General features: G+C 43.5%; 1 protein-coding gene across 2 annotated transcripts in view; it reads right to left on the reverse strand.

Moving 5' to 3' along the window:
* Nucleotides 1–7,555, reverse strand: part of REV1 (REV1 DNA directed polymerase) — a 74,989-nt gene extending 67,434 nt beyond the window's left edge. For both annotated transcript variants that reach the window (XM_053588378.1, XM_053588377.1), the window contains exon 1: nt 7,365–7,555. The gene's annotated coding sequence lies outside the window, so the exon portion shown is untranslated. The remainder of the gene's footprint in view (nt 1–7,364) is intronic.
* Between the last annotated feature and the right edge of the window lie 15,309 nt (nt 7,556–22,864).

A 22,864-nucleotide genomic window follows, 5' to 3' on the forward strand; every position in this document is an offset into this window, starting at 1 on the left:
TTATAAAGCTATCACATGCAATCCTACATTAGAGGTACTGACAGAATGCAATAAATGCATACAGAAAATAGCAATAAACTTCACGTTGGAGAAGCCCAAGAATAATCAATGAAGAGGCAAGAGCTGAGCTAAGAACAGTAACAGGATTTTATGGAACAGTAGGGGATAGGGAGGCAGGCAGAAATTTCAGGAAGGAAAATTCATAATCAAAAGCACAAAAGAAAAATATGCACAAAAATGTTTAGGACGACATTCTGGAATTGACTGGTATGCCCAGATGTAGTGGTAGAAAAACTAAGGTAGCTGAGGGAATGTAACAGAAGGCCTTGAATACCATAAAAGAAGTTTAAAGCATACTTTGTAAGTTTTAAGAAAATAAGTATATATTTGGGTATGTAAATGGCTGGGAAGTAATGGCTGCACAGAAAGGCAAAGATTTCTTGCTCACTTCTACATAATCTTTTAATTCAAGTGCAAACCACAGGATCAGACTGGTCTCTTTAAAATAATTCTCAAACTATCCTCTATGGACAAGGCCATTACCTGCCTAGATGAGAAAGCATAATTTCCACTTGCATCATGAATAGAGGCCAAGAATTTTTTTCTATTACTCTTTCAATGATAAAAAAATAATAATAAGACTTTAAGTCACAATTTCACAAAAATGCATCATTTGATTTTCTGCAGCGCTTAGCAGAGGACCTTGGAGTCAAGTTCTAGTCTTATTTTTCCTCTTTAGCAGGTGAATGACTCTGAAGGTTTCACTTTCCCCCAGTAAAATATAAAGGCATGGCCTACAGAATCTGTAAGATTCTTTCTAGCACTGACATTCTGAATCTACTTAGGTGTTGAAAAGTTAACTCATAATTTAGATATTCTTACAAATTAAAAAGTCTTCCAAATAAATGTCAAAAATCATTTAAATTTATGTAAAAATGTATGTGTTCCTCCTAACTTACCAAAAACAAAGATTTCTGTAATCAGCAGAAACACATCCTAATAATTTTTCAAATATTTACTTGCTACCTGAAATTTATTTTAGCCTTAAACAAATTTAATACACCTGATGTATCACACCCATAATATGCAAAACCTTTTTCAAACTATTTACAAAGCTGACGTATCATGACACACATGATTCTCTGGTTTACTTTTCATGACTTTTTAATAAGAATAACTAAGAAATAAAGATTTTTAAATCACTATTCTATTACAATATTTCATACTTAAAGAATATATACGGTAAGTAAGTACAGCAATAGTTAAATCTAAAAAAATCTTAGCCACAAATAATGATGAAAATGCCAATAGTTAAGAGAAACATATACAAACAATATGATAAAATATAATGGCAAGTTTACAAACAGAAACTTCTGTTGGCTTTTTGTTTGCTTGTTTTTGAGATAGGGTCTCACTCTATCTCCCATGCTAGAATACAGTGGTGTGATCATAGCTCACTGCAGCCTCAAACTCTTGAATTCAAGTGATCCTCCTGCCTCAGTCTCTTGAGTAGCTGGGACAACAGGCATGTGCCATCAGGTGCCCAGCTAATTTTTTTAAATTTCTTATAGAAACAGGGTCTATGTTGCCCAAGCTAGTCTCAAACTTCTGGCCTCAAGTGATCCTCCGACTTCCATCTCCCAAAATGTTGGGATAATAGGCATGAGCCAACCTTTCCCACCCTCCTTGTTTTCTTTTTTTTTTTTTTTAAGATAGTCTCACTTTGTCACCCTCCATAGAGCGCCATGGTGTCATAGCTCACATCAACCCCAAACTCCTGGGCTTAAGTAATTCTCTTGCCTCAGCCTCCCAAGTAGCTGGGACTACAGGCGCACCCCTGCCCCCCCCCCCAATGCCCAGCTGTTTTTAGAGACGAAGTCTCACTCTGGTCTTGAACCTGTGCGCTCAGGCAATCCACCCACCTCGGTCTCCCAACTGCTGGGATTACAGACGTGAGCCACCGCACCTGGCCCTTCTTGTTTTCAGTGTGCCTCACAGCAGAGTATCTATGGAATCAGGTGGAACTAGGTTAAAATCTTAACTCCTTACCTGTGTGACCTAGCCAAATAATAATCTCTAAGTCTGTTTCTTTACAACCATACCTACCTTATATGGTAGTTGTGGATATTAAATGAGACACTGAACTTATTAAGAGCCTGGCACACAGAAAATATTTAATACTTTAGCAATTATTATTAAATTTTGAAACAAATGTTACATAAAGCAGCAATAATCTGACTTTTTTTTTTTTTTTTTGAGACAGAGCCTTGCTCTGTTGCCCTGTCTAGAGTACAATAACAACACTGTAGCTCACTGCAACCTCACGATCTTGAGACTGGCCTCCTACATCAGCCTCCCAAGTAGCTGGGACTACAGGGGTGTACTATGATGTCTGGGTAATTTTTCTATTTTCAGTGGAGATGGGGTCTCGATCTGCAGTCTCTCCTGAGCTCAAGCAATCCCACCACCTAGACCTCCTAGACTATGAGTCACCACACCTGGTCTTGACTTTCTTTTTTAATTAAGACCCCAAGTTTAGGACGATACTACTTGTTAAAGTTCAGACTGAGAAATAAAACATGTTACTACAAAGAAACATCTTACTAAGGATAAGGGGACTAAGTAAAAATAGTATTATGAAAGTGTAATTACCACAGGCAGAAATCTTACTTGGTAAAATAATTCAAGTTGTATTAGCTCTAATTATCTATTATAAAGTCACTGTCCTCATCAATTTTTTCTTCTATTTCTGTAAATGGTAAAGAAAAAACAATCACATTATAAAAAGAACAGAAAGGGAAAGGAAGATAAATATAAGCTGGTTATTTTAAACTCCAAGTAAGAACCAAGTACAGTATTAGAGGAAAACCCCACAATGAAATAAGGGAGAAACTAAACACACTTTTCCTTCCCAAATATTAGAAGACTCACACTTCAGCTAGATCTTCGAGGATTTTCCTGTCTAAAGATAGGAGGCTTCCAGCAATTCCTTTCATCACCACAATCAGATCTCCAGCTGAACTTGAAAGGAAATGTATAAAAGCCACTCTGGAGGGCAGCTGTTGAGATAATCACTCTTAGCATCTTCTACAGACTGAAGAATAAAAAACTTGACTTACACATTAAGACCAAATACCAGTCATCATTCTCAGCAGTTCATTTCTTAATTTGTTCTTGATAGCCACAAAATGTATTTAAGAGTTCCAGAAATAAAATTGATAACAAAAATTCAGCAAAAAATATAAAATTAAATCCACCTTTATCTCATATGGAAACACAAAACCCTAAGTGAATATGCTAATTTCAAATAGTTCTTAAAAGTTAAAAAAAAACCTGCACTAAGGACTTATATATATTAACTCAATTATTATCACCATAATCCTATAAAGTACACATAATGCCCTAACAAATGAACTGAGGTACCAAAAGTTACTAAAGTTATTAGCTTGCCTTTGGCCTCACAATCAGTAAATGGTAGGAACCTGGACTCTAACACAATCTGTCTGACTCCAGAACTTGATGTCCAAGTCAGCTATACCAATCGCCACTAAACAACTTGTGCTAAGAGCCTATTATGTGCCAGGCACAGTTCTAAGCGCTGAGGATAAAGCTGTGTACAAGTCAGACAAGGCCTGTCCTCTAGTTGTAAAGAGGGCTAGAAGCAAACAATCTAATGGGGGAAATCAATAAATAAGTGAATAGTGTATATTTACCTAATAATAAATGCTACAAAGAAAAAGAATAAAACAATCAAGAGACAGAGGGGGTTCGGTGCCCACAGCTCAGTAGTTAGGGTGCCAGCCACATACACCGGGGCTGGCGTGTTCAAACACAGCCCAGGCCTGCTAAACAACATTGACAACTACAACAACAAAAAATAGCCAGGCGTTGTGGTGGGTGCCTGTAGTCCCAGCTACTTGGGAGGCTAAGGCAAGAGAATCACTTAAGCCCAAGAGTCGAGGTTGCTGGGAGCTGTGACGCCACAGCACTCTCTCTACCAAGGGTGACAAAGTAAGGCTCTGTCTCAAAAAAAAAAAAGAGAGAGAGAGGCCAGGAGCAGTGGCTCACACCTGTAATCTCAGTGATTTGGAAGGTTGAGGAGGGAGGATCACTCAAGCCTAGAAGTTCAAGGCTGCAATGAGCTGTGATTGCACCACCACTCCTAGCCTGGATGAGAGTGAGACCTTATCTCTTGTAAAGAAAAAAGGAGAGGAAAGGTGAGGTGAGAGATGGAGGGGCTGGCTTCTATTTTAGGGATCAAGGAAGGCCACTTGGAGTTGATGACTTCTAAGCTGCAAACAGAATGCCTGAAGGCAAGAGCCATGACCTCCTAGGGCAGTGGCTCTCAACCTTCCTAACGCTGCAATGTATTTTCATTGTTAAAAAGGGGTCTCAAGGTTGAGAACCGCTGACCTAGGGGAAGGGGTAGTCCACTTAGAAGAACAGTTAAGTATAACATCCCAAAGTAGGAACAGTTTGTTCAAGAACTGACAAAACAACTACAGGCCTGAAATAGGATGATGACAGTCATGTGGTAAGAGGTAAGGTTAGAAATTGGCAACTGCACAGAGAGAGGGGAGGGAGAGGGTGGGGAAAGGAAGAGGAGAGAGGGGGAAGGAGGGAGGGGGTGGGGTCTCAGTGTGTGACACACCTTTTGGGGGCAAGGCACAATTGTAAGAGGGACTTTACCTAACAAATGCAATCAGTGTAACCTGGTTTCTTGTACCCTCAATGAACCCCCAACAATTAAAAAAAAAAAAAAGAAAGAAATTGGCAGCTGCCAAATTCAAAATGCACCAATGGGGCATTTCTAAGGGGCTTAGATTCAAGATTTTGGAAGATATTGAGCAAGAAACTGTCAATTTATGTCTTTAAAAAGATCACACTGATTTTTATGTAGAGAATAGTCAGGGAACAAGAGAAACAGAGACCCCAGTGAAGGCACTAGTGGTAACAGTGAAACGAGGGACACTGGACCTTAGACTCCTGCCGTGTCTCCAGCATATCCAGATTCATTCTCAACTGTGAATTACACTAAAGGGGTATATCAAAGGCAGCGTGTATTTACTGAGCACCTACTGTGTACCTATGTTTCACAAGGTACCTTACAGTTAAAAACTCATTTAACCCTTAGCTACCCAATGTGTGAACGATGTCTTCATTTTATAAATGAGAAAAAATCAGAGATATTAATAACTTGTCCAAGGTCACTATTGGCAGAGCCAGAAATGAAACCCATATCTAATTCTGAAGTCCCTATCTTTTCACTACAGCAGCTATCAAAGAAAGGATGATAAAATAATTATTATACCATATACAGTCATTGTAACGTATCTCAATGATGACTAGTTCACTGTTGGTTAAGACGAACTTCAATTCTCTTATGCAGAATCTTAATTTTGAACTTGGAGGTGAGGGAAAATGGAGTGACCTTACACATTCAAGCACATTATTTTGAAATTTTTTCTACTTTAGACTTTATAGAGATTAATTCTAAAAGAGTGATTACCACCTTTAAAAAAATCTTAAATATGTATAATTTACCATAAAATAGAACTAAAGTTTTTTGACAAATGACATGAGTTTGGGGAAGACTACACCCTCAAGGAACTTACAAAATATGAGAAAAAGAGGATAGGGATAAGATAATTAGGAGCTACAGACAAGCCTGGGCTACTAGCAAGGTCCTTGTGTCTCTACAAAAAATTAAAAAATTTGCATGTGGGGGCGGCGCCTGTGGCTCAGAGAGTAGGGCCCCGGCCCCATATGCCGAGGGTGGTGGGTTCAAGCCCAGCCCCGGGCAAACTGCAACCAAAAAATAGCCGGGCGTTGTGGCGGGTGCCTGTAGTCCCAGCTGCTCGGGAGGCTGAGGCAGGAGAATCGCGTAAGCCCAAGAGTTAGAGGTTGCTGTGAGCTGTGTGAGGCCACGGCACTCTACCCGAGGGCGGTACAGTGAGACTCTGTCTCTACAAAAAAAAAAAAAATTTGCATGTGGTGGCACAGTGCCTATATATAGTCCCGGTTTACTCTGAGGCAGGAGGATCACTTGAGCCTGCGAGTTGCAGACTGCAGTGAACTTAACTATGATTGAGACACTGCATTCCAGCCTGGGTAACAGACTGAGACCTTGCATCTTAAAAAAAGAAAAAGACAATTGTTACAATATACGGAAAATGGCAACTGGTAGATTGAAGAGTTCCTGAAGCGGAACTTTAGGTGAGCTCTGAAGTGCCAGCAGAGTATAGGAAGGGAGGGAACGTGCAGCACTAGTACGTGCGAAAGCAGGTACATGATACCCACAGGTTAAGTTATTGTGTACAATACTCCACAGGAAGAACCAACGTTAGGGTACGTCCCACCGCACCTAAAGAGGAAATGATCAAAGTGGAGAAGCCAGACACCGGGCAGATACAGAAAATTAAGAATTGTTACATAAAGTCCTTAACAGTTCAGAAGCCCTTTTATGCTTATGTGCTAGTCTACATTTTTACCTAAATGATATTATTTTTACTTACTACATGGCTTGAGAGGACGTGAAGGTAAAGACAGAATCAGTAGATGTCTGAAGGTAGTCTACTGAGAGGCCGTGAAGGTAAAGACAGAATTAGTAGACTTGTGTCATCTGCATTTTTCAAAAAACAAGGTGGAGTCAATTAAGGAGTATTACATTAAGGTTTTTTCTTTGCAAACTGGGAATACACAGGAAAGCAGTGAAAACACACAGGTTGAACCATTCTAACAGTGTGTGCAAGTGTGAAAGATACCCTGTGTATTAAGGGAACAGACAAGTAACAAGGTGACGAGGTGAATAAAAACTGTCTTCGGATACTCCGACAGGGACTCCGGGATCCCTGAGGAGGATACCGGAGAAACACTGTGGCGGGAGGCCGAGTCGACATTCTGCAAACGCTTGTTGAACGAACGCCCGAACGCGCGCAGGAATGAATGGCGCGGGACTGAATGGCCGGCCGAGGCGCCGGCGCAGGAGGAAGGAGTTTGCGGCGCAGTCTGAGCGGGGCCGGCAGGACGCGGGAAGAGCGGAAAGAAGGGACGCGGGCGCAAGGGGTGGGCGCGGGGCGGCCGTGTGCCGGGAGGCGGGCCCGGGCCGACCGCGCCAAGGCGGAGGGGGAAGGGGAGGTCACGCGTTACATAACCCGGCCGCTGCTGGCGCGAGGACCCGGCGCCGCGGGCAGCGCAGGCCGCGCAAGCACTGGCCGCAGGGGCCAGGGCCAGCGCGCCCCTCCCCCGCCCGCCTCTGGAGGTCCGCGATCCGGCCGCCGCCGGGCGGGTCTGCCGCGCCTCTGGAGACGCGTGTCCGGTCCCGCCCCTCCCCCACCCCCGCCGCCGGCCCGGGAGTCGCTCACCTTCCGCGTTGCCCCAGACCACCATGCCCGGTCCCGGCCTCCTCCTCCGGCCTCAGAGACCGCAGCTCCGCCGCCGCACAGTGTCCCAGCCAGGGACCCGGGAGCTGGGCCGAGGAAAGCCAGTCACACCGCCGCCCCGCGGTCCACGTTCCCCCACGCTCACGGCGGCCGGCCCCGCGCGCGCTCCCCGGCTGCTGCCCGTCCCTCCCCCTCCAGCGATCGCGCGCGCCGCAGCCACGCCCCCTGGCGGCCCAGAGCGCGCACGCTAGCCCCTCCCCGTCTGCTGCGGCCGTCCCTCTGCACTGGCCGTGCGAGCCGCGTTTCTGCGCCCCAGCTCGCCCTCACCGCGGCGCTGCGCTGCGCAAGCGCTCGGCTTGCGCCCGGCCTGGGGCGACCCAAAACAGCAGACGCGGCGCTCGGAGCTACCGGTCGGCTGGCACGCCCCTCGCGGCCCCTCCCTCCTCTGCTGCCACCGCCCGTAGCGGGCAGCGCTTCGGCTGCACGTGACCGTCTCGGCGGGGGCGGAGGGGGACGCGCGGCGGATCCGCCTAGGCATCTAGCCGCCTGCTAGGGGCCGGCTCGCCTTCCGCCCTGCACCCCGCCACGTCCGCCCCTCCCGCGCCGGTCACGGCGCCCGACCACCGCCTCTGGAGCGCACTCCCTTGCCCGCGTCCCTCTCTGGACTCCACAGTCGTGGAGGACACAAGTGCAGCGACTGACCAGACTTAAAACCCTGGACTGGCTCAAAACACACCAAACACCCGAGTCCCACCCTCCAGCAGCTGATTTACAGTGACATCTAGTGGAGAAAAGGACGCACGTGCACAGACACGTTCCTATGTAAGGGAGCAATCGAGAAGCAAGCCTCACATAGCTTAGCGGGAATAAACACTGCGCCACTAGGGTTGAGGGATTTGTGGCCAACTCCCGCAGAGCGAAAACACTTGTCTCCTGTCCTATAAGTTCCCATCCCTCATTACACCTGGAAACTGTAAACCCACGGCGTGTACCCCACCTTACATGAGGACTACAGGAGAAAGCAATTTGCTAATAATACAAAAAATAATATATATATGCTTAAGTAAAGTTCTAATTGAGGGCCTTCTAGCAGAAAACAATTGTTCCGTAAAGATTATTTTCCCACTATTGGCAGGGTCGGTCTGTGAGATCCTGCATTGTTATTGTAATAGTCTTTATTGTTGTAATGCACAAACATGAAGCCAACCTCTGTGCGAAGGCTTAACCTCATTTCTTTCCCCTCGTTCCTTTTCCCAGGATACTTGAAAAGAGTTTGCAGGTACTTATGAAACGATCAGAAGTATTCTGAAAACTGACTGGCAGAACTTGGACTTGTTTATTAGCCAGACAATATTCAAATAGCTATTTCTTTTTTTAATCCTTTTCTGTTTGTTTTTTTTTTTTTTTTTGCCATTTTATAGACCTTTATAAGGGCACTTCAACTTAAGTAGTCTCATCTCTAACGCAAATCAGATTGCTTGAGTTCCCGAGACGTCATAAACCAGTTGCTGACTGCAAAACCAGGATGCCGCAGAAAAACAGTGCAACTGGCTTATGTTTGCTAATGTCTATCTTCAAATGGCAGTATTTCCAACAACACGAAATGGCAAAACTAGATTTTGAAATTGAAAAATAATCGGTGAACTCTGTGGGCAATGCACCATTGTATTTCCATTTCAATTTTATTTTCCTCTCTCCTATTCAAGTCAAGGATCTCCTTTTTTTGTTCTCCTGTATTTTTCTCAAACAAGAAACAAACATTGAGCTAACTGACCTTGGGAATACCTTTGTAAGAACATAGTGGAATGGCTTGGCGCCTGTAGAATAGTGGGTAGGGTGCTGGCCACATACACTGAGGTTGACAGGTTCAAACCAAGAGGGCCAGCTAAACAACAATGACAACTGCAACAAAAAAATAGCCCAGCGTTGTGGCGGGCGCCTGTAGTCCCAGCTACTTGGGAGGCTGAGGCAAGACAATCACTTAAGCCCGAGTTTAAGGTTGCTGTGAGCTGTGACGCCACAGCACTCTACCGAGGGCGACATAATGAGACTGTCTAAAAGAACAAAGAATATAGTAGAATGGTATTAACTGCAAACTAGTAGGCAGCCTCCGGTGGGGGTGGGGGGGGTGTCACGCTGCTCTCTACATAAAATAAATAAAAAGGGAAATGAAGAGTACATAAATAGACGGTATACAATCTCTAGAGTCCTTGGTACAAACATTTTATTAAAGTTTTATTTTTGTCTATTCCAAAATTATCTAATGCCATCTCATAATGTCTGAAGAGCCTTTTATTACTATTTTATCCAGTTACTTACATTCATTCATTCATCTATTTCTGTTTATTCTCATAAGGGCTATTTCAGAGGAACCAACCTGATCTTTGGATAAGGCAGCCAAGACGCCCACCCTGGACCCCCACACTTGAGATACTGCTTTAGGGCCTCATACGTTATTCCTCTTTCTTGAACTTTATTAAAATTTATTTTTGAAAATTCTGTCATTACCAACATATCAAGAGGCCTATGAAAGTACATACAAGTGACCCTTGTAGAGATAGCTCTCAATAAGGACATGGACTTCTGCTGTCCTTTCACCTCTGTCTCTGACAGCAACTTGCTTTGGAGGCATACACATCCAGTCTCTCAAATACAAAAAAAAAACAGAAAATAAGAGCGTGAAACTATTAGAAAAATGAAAAAAAAAGGTTTGTACTCAAGTCCCTTGGGTGATGTGAACACAGTAACTCATGTGACTTATTCATGGGAAAGAGCAATCATGCTGATTGTTACAAGGCATTCAGCACATTATGCTGAAAGATGAAATAATAACAAAGGAGAATGAGCTCAAGCCCACAGAAACTCAGCTAGGAAGTTGGAAACAAAATTGGTTCACCATGACTGAATTCTTTCAAACACATTATCTTTTGTACAGAATTAAAAAAGACCATGGACAGGTGTATATATCTATATTTACACAACACAGTTCACAAACTTCAGGATCATTCAACAATCAGTTATGGTGTACATTCTATATGCCAATCACTGTGCTACACCTTGAGAGGCAACAGCGGACAAAATACATTTCCTGCCCTCAAACAGCTCCCAGTGTAGTGAAGGAAGCAAACAAGTAAACAGGTACATGTGGTACAGGTTCAGGGTTGCTACCTAAGAGCAATATATGGAGCATTCAAGAAGGATGGTCAACAGGCTTCCTAGAAAAGTGACATCTCAGTAAGGTCTGAGAAACTAGTCCAGTTAGTTAGGGAAAGACCACTTCTGGTGGGAGCACCTTGTGTAAGGACAGAAAAGGGAGGGAGAATAGGAATGTCCCAGGAACTGCAGAGTTTGGTTTACAGTTTTGGTTTTGGTTTACAGAATGTTGTGGACTGTGGGGAAAGGCACATGATGAAAAAAGGTTGGAGAGACATGTGAGGGTCAGAGCATGAAGGCCCCATCTAGTTTTTTTTTTTTGAGATGGAGTCTGACTTTGTCACCCTCAGTAGAATGCGGTGGCATCACAGCTCACAGCAATGGCAAATCCTTGGGTTCAATCAATTCTCTTGCCTTAGCCTCCAAGTAGTTGGGACTACAGGTGCCCACCACAATGCCCAGCTATTTTTAGAGATGAGGTCTCATTCTGGCTCAGGCTGGTCTGGAACTCCGGAGCTCAGGTGATCCACCCACCTTAGCCTCCTAGAATGCTGGGATTACAGGCGTGAGTCGTCAGCCCGGCCCCCATCTAGTATCTTAATGTGTTTCAACTGTATCATGAACCGTTGAAGGGTTTTAAGGAATAAAGTGACTTTATGCCAGAAAGTCACTCTGGCTGCTGCATGGAGAACAGGTTTTAGAAGCAGTGAGGAGGTCATGTGATAGTCCAGGTTCACAGGACCAGTCCAGAGGAGGTGCAGAGGGTTAGATTTAATCAGGTTTTGTGAAGCAATATAAAGCAATATAATGAAACGAAAAAAGACAAGGAAGTTGAGGGAGTAGGCAAGGGAGATATTATAATGACTGATCATGGGACCTAAATTGAGGAGGAAAGAGGACATGCCAAGAATAGGTAGGAGTCACTGAAAGATGGTGTCAATGGTTGGGGGCAGCAGGGGCAAGGTAGGCTGGAGTGGAAAGTGTTTCAGAGGATTTTTGGAGTTAGGCATTAACATTCCATTGCATGTAATGACAAGATTGCAGAGGGAGCTAGTGGCTGAGACAGGATGGACAAAGTCTTTGGAGGAAAGAAGTTCAAGGATTTGAGGGGCCAAAGTGAGAGAAGGATCATCTCTGTGCACATAGAAATCATTCAGAAGAAAGCCTGAAGTCGTACTAGAGAAAGGGAAAGTGACTCACAACAATCTTGATGACTCCAGAGGATGAATATCCTTAGATATGCTCAATTCTAATGGCCCTAAGGCACAGGTTCCCAAACTTTCTCTGTTACATCTTTATTGTTTCAGCAATTTTTTTTTTTTTACAGTACCCTAGGTCAGAAGAAATACCTAACAATTTTGCACATTAAATCCCAACTTAAGTAATTGTGAACATTAGTTCACTTGGTATCTAATAGGAAAAAATATACATAAATAGAAGGAAAAAATGATATTTTAATTTCATTCTTAAATAACCATTATTAATGGGACACGTGTGTCCAATGGGCAACATACCTCTTCTCAAACTTGGGGACCAGGTTGGATACTGTCAGCCTCATTTCCCATTCTCTTGGCAAGAATATTTCATACATATTGTTGTGTACTTTGCATTCTATCACAACATGAAGTACAGGGTTTTCCCACACTAGTGATACTAAGCTGGATCGCTTAGCTGGATGTGACAGCCAGGTCCATTATAAAATCCATTATAAAACTACCTTTCCCCCTAGGTAAACTATAGAGTGGTAATTTTTTACTGAGTGAATATCCTCTTCAACAGTCTTTTCACCTAATGGTTTCAGTATCTATTGACGATCCTAGCATGAATCAAACTTTTCACTGGGTTGCAAAGGATATTTTTCTAATTCCATCATTCCTTCTGTGTTTATTAACTGGCAAAATTATTTATCAAAGAACTTTCTCTTACTAACTGGGGCGAACTATGATTTATCCTTAAAAAGAAGGGCAAATGTATAATGCTTTCCCTTTAATTACTAATTTTCATAGGAAAAAGTTGTCTAATAGTAACCTCCAATAGTAGTAAATGAGCTTTGTCTTTCTTTAGTCTTCCCTTTTTTTCCTTAAAAATCTTAATAGAGTCATAGATTTTTATTTATTTATTACGATCTTGCAATTAATTATAATCATTTTTTGTATACAGATTGTCCCAGATTTGGTCAATGGTAGCTCCTTTAATTTGGGAAGAGGCCATGCTGGTCTATTAGGGAAGGGCATTCCAGGCACAGTGGACATCAAGTTAAAAGCCCCTGAATTGAGGCTGGGCAACAGGGGCTTGTACTTGTAATCCTAGCACTCTGGGAGGCCAAGGCAGGTGAATAGCCTGAGTTCAGGAGTTTGAGAGCAGCCTGAGCAAGAGCAAGACCCAGTCTCATCTAAAAATAGAAAAAGTAACTGGGTGTTGTAGTAAGCACCTATAGTCCCAGCTACTCAGGAGCTAAGGCAAGAGGATGGCTTGAGCCCAAGATGAGATGGCTGTGGGCTATAACACCATGGCACAGTACTCAGGGTGACAGAGTAAGACTCTGCCTCAGGAAAAAAAAAAAATAAAGAGGAAAAAAAGGCCCCCAAATTGATAATATACCTGAATATTTAAGGATAGCTAGGCTAGCACAGAGTGAAAGGGGGTGGGGGGGAAGGTTTGGAGACGAGGGTAAAGCTGGTGACAGCCAATTGTATAGGACCCTGGCCCTTCATGCTGAGTATGATGGAGCCATCAAGAGTTCCAGATGATGTATAATCTGACTTATATTTTAAAGGAATCCCCATGGCTGTCATGTGAGGAAGACTAGGGGAAGAAAAGGCTTTGAGGGAGTGGGAATCAGGAATTCTGCTTTAGTCATGTTAAGTTTAAGATACCTATTAGATACGCAAGTGGAGATACTAGTTCTGTTGCAGAGTTTGGGGAGACATCCACATTGGGAATGTACATTTTGGAATTAACTTATCCATGATGTTTAAAGCTGTGAAGTTGGATACAACGAATCAGGGACTAAGTAGAGAGAGAAAACTTAGATCTGGTGCACTGTACTATCTAGATGTTGAGATGATGGGAACTAGTAAAGGAGGTTGAGGGAGATGTGCCATCAGTGAGGGAGAAGGAAGAGTCTTGTTCTGAAAGCCACAAAAAGGGAGTGTCTCCAGATGAAAGATCAACAGAGTCACATGTCTGATAATTTCCATAAGGTAAAGGCTGAGGATAGCCATTGGACTTGACAATGTGGAGGTCACTAGCACCTGGGACAAGTCCTGCAGAGAGGGGGGGCCTGAACAACCAGAAGAATTGGGGGTGGAGGTGCTATGTGCAGAGGAGCAGATTTCCAACCAGTCCTGTTCCCAGTGCCACCCTCATTCCTGCCTTTAGAGGGGCTCAGTGCTTCCAGTTCCTGAGTCCACAGGTGGTTCCTCCTGTGACCCCCCTGGAGGCTCTCAGCTTCCAGCTTCTCTTGGTGAGGCAGGTATATCTCCACACAGCCTTCTGACTTCCACCTTCCCAATTTCTGTTTAGCATCTCCTCTCTCATGCTCTTTTCCTTCCTAGGTATGTCCCTTTTATTTAAAAAAAAAAAAATCCATTCCCAGTCATTTTTGTGGTATTTGGAAAGAGACAGAGAAAATAATGTACATTCCATCCAGAGTTTAACAGGAAGACTCCTTACTTAATTTTTTTTTAAGTTAACAAATGTGTATTTTTATAGTTTGGTCAGGTCAGTTGATCCTTTATAATGCTTACATCAGATATTTCAGCCTGTGCTTTCTGGCTGAGCTAGATCAATAATCTAAGTGATAGATTTTCTTCCTGCCTTCCTCCTCTCTCTTTCTCTACTTCTTCTTCTCTTGCATAAAACAATGCATTTTATTTATGAGTTGACTGGGAATACTACCACCGGACAGTAGCCTGGAAAAAGTCAAAGTATGCCATAACTATAAGAGTTTAAAACTATAAGAGCATTTGGGCAGCGCCTGTGGCTCAGTGAGCAGGGCGCCGGCCCCATATACCGATGGTGGCGGGTTCAAACCCGGCCCCGGCCAAACTGCAACAAAAAAATAACCAGGTGTTGTGGTGGGCGCCTGTTGTCCCAGCTACTCGGGAGGCTGAGGTAGGAGAATCGCCTAGGCCCAGGAGTTGGAGGTTGCTGTGAGCTGTGTGACACCACAGCACTCTACTGAGGGCGATAAAGTGAAACTCTGTCTCTACAAAAAAAAAAAAACTATAAGAGCATTTGCTTCGACAGTGTGAGCAGATGCAAGTGTTTGCGTGTTTGTGTGTCTGTTTGCATTTGAGGCTATGCCTCTATGCACATTTATCTTTTGATTAGAGCAGAAAGTCACAAAGAACCCAGAAGCATTTGACTGTACTCCATCTCCATTTATCATAAACCTCAGCTGGGTGGGTACCTGACTCAGGTAGGATTGCCTTCCTAGGGAACTTGGGATTGAAATAGACAGAGTGTGTGTCTCCATGTGGCATTTGGCCTGGGGAGCTCTGCATGAATTTATAGGCTGGGGCCGAGGAAGCTTATTCTTGCATATTCTTGCAATAGATTCTTGGAGTAATTCTATCAAAGTTGGAGAGACCTAACAGTGCTGGGATCCCTGCTACGATTTTCCACTCAGGATAGATACAAAGGTCTCTTGTATCTTTCCTGAGCTCTGTGACACAGGCCTGGATTGGAGAGGACTTCTCTTTCCTGCTTGAATTGACTCAAGTTGGTTCCAGGTACTTGTAGCCAAGGGGTACTCACTAATATTAAAGACGTGTGTTTCATTGATCTGGAAGGCTAATTGAACTTTCCATGGACTCTCCTTGTTGACATCTTAAAGCCCTAGGCTCCAGCCTAGGACCAGTAGTTCCCAATGCAACTTTCCTGGGAAAAAACAAATTCCCTGAGTTTGGACCATTCGTGAGGCTTTAGCAGAACTGGATCTCAGGAACTAGCCATGTCCCACCATGTGGAGAAAAACTGCCTACAGACGTAGGCCTCATTTATTAGCACTTCCTTTTTCCTCCTTCACCAGAATAGTAAGAAAACCAAAGAAAAAATCTAAATTGGGCAGCGCCTGTGGCTCAAGGAGTAGGGCGCGGGTCCCATATGCCAGAGGTGGCAGGTTCAAACCTAGCCCCGGCCAAAAAAAAACAAAAAAAAAAAAAAAAGAAAAGAAAAAATCTAAATTGCCCTAAATCCTGGACTTTGTAGGAGAAGCTTAGAAATGTACTCTTAACTACCCTGGGGGACATGAGGATCAAGTTTCTGGATTAAAAGTAAGCGTGCTCCTCCAAATTTAATGTCCTAAATGATGCTGTGTATCTTGTTTTAGACTGTCTTAGGTGAGGTCTTTTATACAGTCCATCTATAACTGGAATCCAACACATTAGGAAAGCCCAAGGGGAGAATATTCCTAAAGTTATATTCCAAATCAGCAGAACTGAAAATAAAGCCCAGGGGAGGGTTTGATAACCACTGTCCTGGAGTAATTGTAGTAATATGATTTGAACTTCCTGGATGCAGACCTGAGGGCGGCGGCAGGGGCTGAGGGCCCGGGCGTGGATAAAATGCTCTTCACTGGGTGTGATGGAAGCTTTTTCCCCTGAAGGAAACTCCCGGGATTACTGCAAAGAAAATAAATCTAAACTTCACGAACACTTATTAGAACTGCAATTTTATTGAGCTTTTTTCCCCACTAAATGATCGACAAAGAAGTACTGTTATGCTTCTGCTTGTCATCAATTTCCAGCCTATTGAGACCATTGGAAGATTCCGGAGAGTCTCTCTGACCTTAGAACTCTGGCTGACTCTGTCTCCTTCCCCAAGTTCATAGTTACTGAGGGTCATTGGATTTGAGGTGTGCAGGATTTCCTGACCTGCTCTATGAGTGTGGATGCTTTGCTCGGTCTTTGCAGGACCCTCACGTTGCTGAGCTTGGATGCCCCAGGAAGCAAAAGGAAGCCTGACAGCCTTTTCCTTTTCAGAGTTCAGGGAGGTCATCCACACCAAAAATAAACAGGCCAGCTCTCAACCAAGGTCATGCACCAAGATAGCCAAAGGTTCGGCCCCCAGTTACAGCCCAACATGGTGGAGGTTGCCTATTGTGAGGTACACTTGGAACCAGCCTGGCTGTTCTGTGAAGATGACCAAGTCACACTTTGTAGCACCTGCTTCCAGAGCCCAGAACATAAGCATCACGTGGTGCATGGGGTACAACAAGCTGCCGAGAGTTACAGGAAGTTATTCCAAGAAATATTGTTTTTTTTTTTTTTTTGTAGAGACCGAGTCTCACTGTACCGCCCTCAGGTAGAGTGCCGTGGCGTCACACGGCTCACAGCAACCTCTAACTCTTGGGCTTACGTGATTCTCTTGCCTCAGCCTTCCGAGTAGCTGGGACTACAGGCGCCCGCCACAACGCCCAGCTATATTCCGAGAAATATTAAACACCTTGAAGGAGAAAGTGGAAGTAACTAAAAGCATATTGTGTGATGAGCAAGAAAGAATGATGATGATTCAGGAAGAGGAGCGGAATTTTAAAGAGATGATTGAGTCTGAATACAGGACCAGGCTCCGGGTGTTGAGTGAAGAGGACGAGGGGCACCTGCTCAGAGCACCAGGATGCAGGCCAGCTTTAAGCTTGGGAGAAGCCAGTCGGAACCAATTCTTCAAAGCTGCAGCAGAACTAGTGGAGAACCCCCAGGGAACTCTACAGAGATTGAGCCATTTGGGGAGAGAGAACATGAATAAACTGAAGGAGAGTGAAGTCCGAGTTTGTCAACAGATCTGCAGCCTCCAAAGTTTCACCACAGAGCTCGAGAAGAAGTGTAGGGGACCAACCTTAGCCTTGCTCAAGGATGCAAAATACTGTTTGGAAAGGAGTGAGTCACTACTGGTCCAGTGCTTACAGCCTGTTCACCTCACAGACCTGAGTTTATGCTCACCGGGAATGAGCAAAATGCCCAGAGTGCTCCACAGACGTGTAACTTTGGATTCCAGGACAGCTCATCCCTGCCTGGTCCTCTCTGAGGATCTGAGAAGTGTGACAGTTGGAAATACCTGGCAGGATGTGCCTGGAAGCCAGGGGAGATTTGACTTCAGTGCCACAGTTCTGGGAATAGAAAGCTTCCGCTCGGGCAGGCACTACTGGGAGGTTGATGTGGAAAAGGCAACTAAGTGGCAACTGGGCATATGCCAGGACCCTGCGCACAGAAGGGGCCCCATGCCCACCGCTTCTGGAGATAAAGTTCTCCTCATGGGGGCCGTGATGGGCACCGAGTGTACCTTCTGGGTTTTTCCCCCTTTGAAAAAAGTCTCCTTGAGAAAGCCCATGCACAAAGCGGGCCTTTTCCTAGACTGTGAATATGGGCACATATCATTCTACAATGTGACCCAGAGGACCCTCATTTATAATTTCTCTCAGCTCCCCTTCCAAGGACCTGTGAGGCCTGTGTTTTCTCTTTGTATCCCAAATGGAGACAGAAATTCAGACTCTCTCACTGTCTCCTCGGGTCATGCTCCTTCTCGCAGTGATGACTGTTAGCCCTTTATCTTCCTGCGTGCAAAAAGCAAGACTTCGTTAGAGAATTTGTATAAAAATCATCTCATGAAAGAAAAAAAAAAAAAAGAAAGAAAATAAAGCCCAGGGATTTTTACTGTCAATTCTGTCAATTATAACTCCAGGGACCTGCAAGAACACTGATGGATGGAATCTGCCTCTGAATTTATTGAAAAATTTCTCTTTTATGGGAGTTTCAAGTATGAACACTGAAGGGGGGAAAGAATACACATGTGAAAATGATGACTTGCAATGATAGTATTAAAATATAAATGACACTTTATTATTTTATTTATTTAGATATAGAGTCTCACTCTCTCACCCAGGCTGGAGTGCAGGGCCCCAAAAGTAGCTCACTGTAACCTCAAACTCCTGAGCTCAGGAGATCCTCTTGCCTCAGCCTCTCAAGTAGCTGGTGCCACTATATTCAGCTAATTTTTAAAAAATGTTTTGTAGAGATGGGAGGCTCTCACTATGTTGCCCAGGCTGGTCTTGAACTTCTGGCCTCAAGTGATCCTCCCACCTCGACCTCCCAAAGTGCTGAGATTACAAGTGTGAGCCACCTTGCCCAGCCCTAATGACACTTTACATGGAAATACCATTCTGGTATAAAAGAACATTGGACAGAAAGTTAGGGACCAGGCTTCTGGTTCTGACTTTGTCAGTAAGGAGCTGCTTAATTTGGGGCAAGTTATTTCCCTTCTCTGGACCTCAAGGTCCTGGTCTGTAAAATGAAAACATTGTAGTAAACAGCATCTTCCCCAGCTCCAAAATTCTATGAAAATCTTAGGTTTAAAGGTTTAAAAGCTGAATAAAATGAATTAAGGTGACAGTTCCATCATATAGTGTTACAGTTCCATCATATAGTGTTATAATATTCAAAATAATACGATTCATTTACTGCACTTTTAAAAAGCTAAAATGATCACAGAACTATATTTAACTAGAGATAGATAGAACAACAGGAAGACTTTTGTTTATGGCCTTTTTTTAAAGATAAAAAGAAGTCAGAGTAAAGATAAGGGAATTATAAAAGACAAGCAAAATTAATCATGATAGGAGTTTAATCAGGAAAAGATTTTAAAAATCAAGAGGCTCAGTATTGCAAGCACCATTCGTAATCATAGGATTTTTTTTTTTTACCATATATACAAGACATCAAATATTATCCCATAGATTAAAAAAATGGGGTGTGGACATAAAGAAAGACTAGGTTTTGAAAAGACAATTCATGGAAAAAGTGGAGAATTGCCAAAGTGAAGAGTCATAGATAGGAGCAACAGCTGATATCTGGGAGACGGAGTTACAGGGTGCTGACAGCAGAAATGATTAACAGGAAGAATGTATTTCAGCTAAGCAACGCACCAAGCTCAGATACACACAGTGTTGTCTTAAGGGTTTTCAGCAAATAAGCAGAGTTATCGGTGAAACTTGAAAACAAATTCAGGGATAAGAAGCACTCCACATGAAGAAAGATTTCAAAATAGGAGGAAGCACATTTATCGTGAAGGGAAAAAACAAAAAATTGATAAAACAACACTGAAAGCCTGAGTCAGAATATACGACAATTCGGGCAAATGAAAAATCTATCCTAGAAAACAGCCAGCAAGAAAGCTATGGGAAAGTAACTGGAATCTTCTAGAAGCACCATGTGGTCTCACTTTTTGATACCAGCAAGTCACACTTAGCCAATCTTCAGTTGCTTCTGGAGGTCATTGCCGTAATTCCGAGGGAAAGTTGGTGCCTGGACTCTTCTTCATGTATTGATTTTTATTGAGGATTATTTTCAGATTCCCACGTGGGAAATTAATTTTGAATGCTGAGTCAGAGGCTTGGTAGAGGCCTAATTGAAGAGCCAGGAAGAGACAGGAAGGTGGCCCATCAGTGACCCTGGGGCTAGGACATCACTGCTCAGAAAGCCTCTGAGGCCCCAAGAGGGCCACTTGGGAAGAGCAGCAGGAAGGGAGAAAATAGTGAGAAAGGCCAAGGAAAGGGGACTTTGAGGTAAGCAGCACTGAACTGTGCAAGCAAGCTCACCCCCTCCTTAGGAAAATGCTTATCTTGGCACCGCAGGCCCTGTGATGTGTGGCCCTGTGCCCTAGCTCCACTTTGTTTGCCACTGTGCAACCAAGCTTTGTGCCTTTCCTTGCCTTCACCCCAGAGTCCTCACCCTTCCCTTCCCTCTGGGTAAAGTGCTCTTCCCAGGCTCTGTTTGGTCAGCTCCTGCTTCTCATTCAGGTCCCAGCTCACAGTTAATCACCACAGAGGAGCCTTCCCTGACCAAGTTGTGGAAAGTTGCCATCTCCCCTTCTCACTGTCCATAACACCACCACGCCCGCCGTCTGCCTCCCTGATTACAGGTGCCCAGTGGTCTTCGCCATTGACCTCCCTCACTGGGAAGAAGAGGGACAGAACACTGTCCTGCTCAGCACCCAGTGTGCATCGATTGCATGAATAAGTTCATGATAATTAGTCCCTACCAGCTCTTCTTTCAAAATGTCTTTGCCAAAATATTTTCTTCCAAAATGTTCTAAAATGCCTCCGTGTTTATTCCCATAACAAAAGACTTAAGCACAGTCTCTCATCTCTTCACTCCTAAATAAGCACAATCATTTCTTAAATAATTACCTGGACCCTTTCTCTGGCCCTTTCCACTTATTGCTTTCAGATGGTTCTTTCTAAAACATCTCTTTGTTATGACTCTCCCTGTGATGGCTTTGTCAATGCTTACCAGTCAGAGGCCACCAGGGTCACAGCGGTGGTTGAACACACTGGGTTTCTTCCTCCTTGCTGTAAGAGAGAACATGTACCTGGGGATGTCATGGCTGTTTAATACACAGGTGAGAGAAAGAACCTGTTACATGATTTGGGTGAAGAGAAAGAACCTGTTATATGATTTGAAGTTACATGGTTATTGAGGTTGGGTGAAGTGGGGTACACTCCAGATCGGATGTTGTCAGAAAGTAGGGGTAATTCTGTGACTGCATGTCTCGATCAATCTTATCTCTAAGGAGCAGAGCTTAGAAAAAGTCTGGGTTTGTAATTGATAATGAAGCAGCAGCCACTCGTTTGGGATGATTGGTATTTTGTAAGTGGCAGAGTGATCTCGTTTTGTCTGTGCTGAGATAAAAGTATGGAGTGGCCTTGCTTTTTCTCATCGTGTGGTGATCTTAGAGTGACCCTGGCTGAGACTGAGATTCTGTGAGATTGATTATATCTAATAGGAGACTAACGCATAGCTGTTAGAGTCCAGAGTGCTTCCTACTGTCAGGGGCTGTCATCTTTTTCTTTCTTATTCCTCCCTTTGGTTCAAGGACAGACAAAGTCAGGCCAGAGGACACTGATCACAACATCTGTATTTTCACCACTGCCAAGATAATGTTGATTAAGATCAGAAGAGTGCTAGTTGAATGTACTCTGTGGTTGATCTAGGGTTACTGCTTCCCTCTCCTGTTGTGGGATGTATTGTCAAACATCTGTCATGACAGTCGCTACCCAGAAGCATTTAAGCCTCTGGACAGGATCCACTGGCCAACTGCAACACAGGCAGTTATCAGATGCAAAGTGACATTTAGTTTTTGTAGTAGGGCTGGAAGTCAAGGGCTTAGATTATGAAACCTAGGCAATGAAAACATGTCCTATAATCTACCTGAGAGAGCCAGATGGCTTTTTCTTTTAGCTTAGTCATAGACTGTTCTATTTACCCTGCAGTATTTATATAGTTCCAACCGAAATGTTTGCTATGGCACAAACTCTACCTTGGCTGGCTAGGAGAAAATCAAGGATTATATGATTGTTGATGACAACTCTAACGAACGAGTTTAGACTAGTTCATCGGGCTTCTGGCTCAGTAGTATCATTTACAATTTCTGCTAAAGTCAGAGACGCATCTCAACCCACTTTTCTAATTGTATTATTCCTATTGGAGGAGTCACAGCTTGCAGAAGGGTACGTGTCAAGAGAAAATGAGGCATTCCTCCCAGAAGTTCTCCCAAACCATCTGTGCTTGCCTCATTTTGTAGGCAAGGTGTTCTTTTTAAGGAAATAGGATCCAGTGGCAGGATGGAAGTTTTAAATATCTGGAAGTAAAGAAAGTACAAAGGATCAGTGAGTGTGACATAGAGAGGCATAAACCTGACATCCACTTAAGTGATATCTTTACAGGAACACAGATTGAAGTCCCTCAAATCAGGCACATTTCTTGAGTGGAAGTAAACAGATTCTGCAAAACATGTTGGAAGTATCTCTGTAGAGAAAAAACTGTCATCATCAGGATAGCCCCAACATTAGTGTCTATTTCTTAATGTCTAGGCTTTGCTGATAAGATTGTAATGGTTTCAGCAGAAGCATTTCATTGATAGAAAGTCAAAATCCAATTTTTGTAAGATTGGAGGCTGGGAATTAACAATTTGAGGGAAACTCAGGTTCCAGCAAAGATTCTATAACAGAAATCTTCCTCTTCAAATGTTTAAAGAAACAGCTATTATATTTTTCTCTGTACGGTCACTTAAGAGATTACAGGTTCAGCAATCCATGGGCTTCAGAGCAGCAGCTGGCATCTGGGAAAGACATATGAGGACATTTTACTTTCCCTCGAGCAGTGATTGAAAATCACAACCAGTGTGCCGCAAGAGCATCTTAGGTGTGCCGTGAAAATTTTTAAAGGTCGTTAACTGAATTATTTTTGAGAGAAATGCAGAGCACAGTAAGCATATTCTTTTTTTTTTTTCCTCTGTGTTTTGATCAACTTAAGTGTGCCCTGGAAGTTTAA

Source organism: Nycticebus coucang, chromosome 4 (assembly GCF_027406575.1).
Source record: "Nycticebus coucang isolate mNycCou1 chromosome 4, mNycCou1.pri, whole genome shotgun sequence".
In the NCBI taxonomy this organism is placed as follows: domain Eukaryota; kingdom Metazoa; phylum Chordata; class Mammalia; order Primates; family Lorisidae; genus Nycticebus; species Nycticebus coucang.